This window comes from Crocodylus porosus, unplaced genomic scaffold, assembly GCF_001723895.1.
Source record: "Crocodylus porosus isolate Cpor-Errol unplaced genomic scaffold, CroPor_comp1, whole genome shotgun sequence".
NCBI classification, from domain to species: domain Eukaryota; kingdom Metazoa; phylum Chordata; order Crocodylia; family Crocodylidae; genus Crocodylus; species Crocodylus porosus.
In genome coordinates, this window is record NW_017728904.1 from 1,265,437 (window position 1) to 1,270,689 (window position 5,253).

Below are 5,253 nucleotides of genomic sequence, written 5' to 3' on the forward strand. Positions count from 1 at the left end.
GGCCCCCGGGGAGGGGCCGCGGGCAGGTGTCCCCGCCACGTGCTGGGCCTGGCCTCCTGAGCTCGGGCTCGTGGGGTGCTGAGGCCCAGGATCCTCCACGAGCTCGGCGGCTGCGCCCCCCCGGCAGCCTGGGACCCTGCCCCGAGCCGCGTCCTGGGCTCCGGACAAGGCTCCCCAGCTCGCGGGACCCCCCACGGCCCCCATCCCCGTGGAGGCAGCCACGGCTAGACCTCCCGGTCCCGGGTCCCGGCTTGGAGCTCTGCACTGCACCGTGGGGCCGGGCTGGAGGGGGGGCGGTGGGGGAGGCAGCAGCTCCCTCCCACGCAGGTGGGTGCGTGCTGGGCAGGGCCCAATGGCAGCTCTGCAGCTTGCCCTGGAAGTGGCAGCAACGGTTTCCTGGGATGTGGGTCACGGCAGACACCTTCTTGCTTCTTGCGATGAGGAAGTTGCTGTCTTCCACAGAGGGGCAGGCCCTTGCCTGGCTGGAGGGGCTGTCGGGCTTCGGGCGGGGAATGTGCCGGCCACGGGAAGGGGGCTCAGGCTGTGCCGGTCCCGAGCAGGGCTGGCTCTGCAGTTGGCCCTGGGACTGCGTGCAGATGGCAGCATCCCCGAGCGGGTGTCTGGCAGACCCGTGGCCGAATTGGGCATTGTCACACTTGATCTTGGTGTTGCTCGTGTGGGCAGAGTGGTGCTGGCTCCTTCCTAGCCGGGGCACTGATAGTGGTGTGGTGTCTGTTGTGTGCAGGGCTCGGGGCAGTGTGTGCCCCTGCCAGAGCTGTGGCTGGGGCCTCCCTCTCTCCCCCCACAGCCACGATCTGGTGGCCAGGAGGAGAGGGTCTTGTCCAGGAAGCCGGCTCACCCCGCAAGCTTGTGCCCTGCTCAGACCTGTCCTAGCTGCCTGTGTGGCCCCAGGGGGCTGGTAAGGGGCTGCTCCCAGGGCACAGCATCCCTACTGGGGATGTGGCATCTGCCAGGCCTGTCCCTTGCCCTGCAGCTTGATGCCCTTAGCATGGGGGCCAGGTGCGGCCCCTGACCTGCATCAGTGCTGCCCAGCTCTCCTGTGACAGGCCGGGGGCAGTGGCTTCCTAGGGAGCTCCTTGCCCGGGGTGCCTTATGTCCTGCCCCTCTGCTGGAAATGGTACCACAGGCATTTGGTTTCCTCTGGGCTTCCCCCTTCTGGGCATGGACTCCGTTATCTCCAGACTGTGGTTTTGCAATGACTCCCTCCTGCCAAACTTCCCCGCCCTTGCCTGGCCTTGATTTCGGGCTTCCACTGACAGTGGATGTGACCTCAGCAAGCCCTTCTGCTCAGCGAGGCAGAGGGGGTGTTGAACAGGGGTCCTGGGCTTGGGGGCCACCACAGGGTGTGGAGTGCCTACCTCTGGGGACCCCTGCTGGGCTGGAGGGGCACACGAGGGGCTAGGGGGTCAGCTCCTCAGCAGCAGAGGGCCCAGCTGGGCTCTGGACTTACCCATACATCTGGTCTGGCTGGAGGTGGGTCTGGGCTTTGGATCTTCCTGTGCCAAGATGCTGTCTCCCACTTGTCGCACAAGGGAGTGAGGCTGGGCCCAGCCCTGGATGGAGCCTCCCTGCAGGCTCGTTCCAAACAGCAGGCCCGAAGGCCAGCCTGTTATCTGGCTGGCTGGTTGGGTGGCCTTCCCTGGGGCTGGGGGTGGGGTCTGGCTACACAGAGCTGGGCCTCCTTAGTGCCATCTGCCTGCTCCGCATGCACCCCTCTCCCCATGCTGCCCCTGCATGCCACCCTGGGGCTCTTGGGGCCACAGCTCTGGGAAAGGATGTTAGCCTGTGTGCCCAGGAGCAGAGCAGGCTTCTGCATGTGGAGCTGCCTCCCGACCCAGTCCCACTCTTTGGGTAGCTTCCAAAGCTTAAAAGTGGGAATCCCCTGTTCCAGCTGCTGCAGGCTCACCAGCACCATGGGGAGGCAGCTTCAAGGGGCTTGTGGGCAGGCCCGGCACAGGGTGCTGCCACCTGCCAGCCAGGGGTCAGGATGCCTGGATTTCCTTCCTGGCTCTAGGAGAAACTAGAGCTGCTCTCAGGCCCTCTGCGGGCTTGTCTATTGATAGCTGCATGGCTGGGCCATGCGGGTACTAATGAGAGGGCCCAGCCCAACTTCCTCTTGCTGAATGGGCAGTAGGGGGCAAAGGCACCTGCAGCAAGGTGGTCCTGGGGGGCAGCCTCACGTGCTGCATTTTGTGCACTCTGACCTAAGCCCCATCCCCTCTTGTCCAGTTGCAGGCCCAGAAGCTGAGGCTGGCTACCAGCCGGGGACCCTACTACAGTGGCTCGCTGCCCAACGTCAACCAGATTGGAAGTGGTGTGTCTGAGTTCCAGGTGAGCGCTCTTGGGCTCCAGGGCTCCCGCATGGGCATGGGCAGGCTCTACACAGTCTGCCACTGGCAGATTCCCCTCCTCTCCCAAGAGCACACCCAGCAGCAGTGAAGGGCTGGAGGTCTTCATGGAGGGGCTCTGGGCAGGATCATGTGCTGCTGGACCTGGCAGCGTGGAGTGAGGGGAAGGGGCAGGCCTGGAGTGAGCTGTGAATTCCAGCCTGGGGAGGAGGTGCCTACAGGGCAGGACCCAGGACTCCTCTGTCTTCCTGTGGGGCATGACACTGCTCCCTACATCCGCGGGGCCTGGAGCTGCCATCCGTGGCATATACTTGTTAGGAGTGGAGAAGAGGTCTTTTGCAGGTGTCTTGGCAATGTTCCTTGGCAGAGACGATGGGAAGGGGGGGCAGCAGCTCTTCTTCTGCTGTGGCCCCCACCTCTGTGGCCATGCCCCCTTTCTGACACCCCCTTGTGTCCTCGCAGGGCCCCTTGCATTCGCCTTTGGACTCGGCCCGCAGCACGCGGCATCATGGCCTGGTGGAGCGAGTGCAGCGGGACCCGCGACGGATGATGTCGCCCTTGCGCCGATACATGCGGCAGATATCCTTTAGCATGTGTTGCGGGGTGTGATGGTGCTGCCTCCTCCTGTGTACCTCTCCTCTCTGGGTCTTGGGGATTAATGTGCGTGAGCAGAGTGCTGGTTGGGGTCATGTGCTGATGCACTGTGCCTATGGCCCATTCCCCTCTTCCGCCCAACGCCACTTCTCCTCATGTGGTCCTTGACTCTGTATTCACATTGACAGCTCTCCCTACAGCCCAGCCTATCTGTCACCCCCACCGGAGCCCAGCTGGAGGAGGTAAACCCCGTACCCGCGTACAGTTCAGGGGCAGGGTCTTCCCTCTACCTCCCATCTGTCCCCTGGGGCCTGGTCCCCAGTGCCAACCATGAGGCTTCTGCAGTGCAGGTGCTGGGAGCTGCCATGCTGGTGGGATCCTAGCTTGAGGAACAGGCCCCTTTAAACAGGTGGTTCTTACTTGGCGTGCTCCTGGGGCAGAGGTGTCCTACACCGTCACTGGTGGTGGTGCGGATGGGTAGCAAGGACCAGACATAGGCTCCCTGGGCACTTTCCATGGTGCTTCTGGGCTTTCTGCTTTTGTGGCTCCCCTTCCTCCCAAGGGGCTTTGGCTTGACCCTGGGCCTTGAGCTCAGAGTTGCTCACCAGAACCTCTGCCTCTCCCAGGTCAGACCTAGCGTCAGGGTCTCTCTGGAAGCTGAGCGTGGGGTAAGGGCTCAGGCAACCCCCTGTGTGATTCTGGTTAATTGTCCCTGGGCTGTTTGGGGCTCTTAGCCCTGGGGAGGGGGGTGACAGCGACCATGCCACTTGTGTGAGCACATCTGCTGCGTGCAGCTTTCTTCCCTCACAGTGGTGTCCAGCACTGGAGGATAGGTCTTTGCGTGGTGTTTCCTCCCCGGAGCTGAGCTCTGCTTCATTGCCAGGGCCCAAGTACTCCTTCCCTGGGCACAGGAGGGGGTGCAGCAGGTTCACGCTGTGGTCATGTTTGGGATCCCACAGCCTGCAGGGAGGGCCAGGGGTATTCTGTTGCCCGGAGGCTGCTGCATGAGACTTGGCTGCCCAGGACAGGTGGTGGGTGTAGGGGGTCCAGAGTTGGAGATAGCAGAGCGGAGCTGTGCTTGGAGCCTGTGCTGCCTGGGGTCTCCAGGAGGGCAGGGGCCACTTACCCTGTCCTTGGTGGCTTCCAGAGTGCTGCAGAGCCACCTGCTGCCAACTGGGGCCTCTGCGCTGAGTGCCCCGCGGCTACTCTCTTCCCCAGTGCTGCGGCACCACTGCCAATGCCCTCGAGAGCCGCCAGTGCAGGCATGAGGAGGCAGCACAGTTACCCCCAAGAACAGCTGGGGGCTGGGTCAGTGGAGGGAACCAGACCCCAGACGCTGGGGCAGGGAATTGCCACCAGGTGGCCTGGCCCTGTTAGGAGCAGCTGGGGCTGCTCTGCTTCTCCCTGCCCAGGTGCCACGGACAGCACCTCAGTGAAGTCTTGCTGCTGATTCCCCCTGATCTGCACTGCTTGTTTCTTCCTTGAAAGTGCCACCTTCGATCCTTTCTGTACTATCCATTCTCTGCCTGTCCCCCGAGCCCCTTGAACATGCTTTGCTCAGTGCCTGTCCTGCTACTCTGGGCAGGAAGGGAGGCAGCCAGCCCTGTGAGCCTAGGGGAGGGGTCCCAGGGCTGTGGGGTCCTGAGACAGCGCAGGGTGTGGGACAGGGTGGCTGGCGGCCTGAATCTCACTGCCCTTCTTTTTTTGGATTATCAGCCTCTTCCTGCCTCAGTTCTGCCTTAGTGCATTGGCTCAGGCAGCCTCTGCAGTCCTGGGGTCTGCCCCACTGGGTCTTTGCCACCCCAAAGCCCCAGCTCAGAGGCTTAGCTGACAGGCCAGGCCCAGCACAACTTCCCACAGGGCAGGGGCAGGACCCCCCCCGGCTCAGGTTCTCCACTGAGGCTGGGAGCCAGGATGGGGCTGAGCATGTTCCCTGCTGTGTGCCCAGTGCTGGGGCACCAGGACCCTTCTGTGATCCCATGTGGGACTGTGTGGCTGCCCTAAACCAGGAGCTTCATCTCCCAGGCCCTGGTGAGGGCAAGGGCAGGGGCATCTCTGAAGTCGGGCCATGCTAGCAGGTCTGGGCTGTGCTCTGGCCAGGCTTTACCGTGGCAGGGCTGTTCCTGCCTCACTGACTCTGCAGTTCAAAGCTTTTTTCTCTTCTGGGAGCTCAGGATAAAAATATGGAGAGAGTGCCTTGTTCCTGGGCGTGTCCCAGGGGGCTGGGGCGGCCAGGCCTTGCTGCCTTGTTTGGGATCATCCAGCCTTGGGCAAGCCCGGGCTGGGGCCC

At 63.2% G+C, this 5,253-nt stretch overlaps 1 protein-coding gene across 1 annotated transcript in view; it reads left to right on the forward strand.

Annotated features, from left to right (window-relative positions):
* Positions 1-5,253, forward strand: part of LOC109324773 (mothers against decapentaplegic homolog 6-like) — a 165,330-nt gene that overhangs the window by 157,442 nt on the left and 2,635 nt on the right. The gene's annotated exons all lie outside the window — the stretch shown is intronic.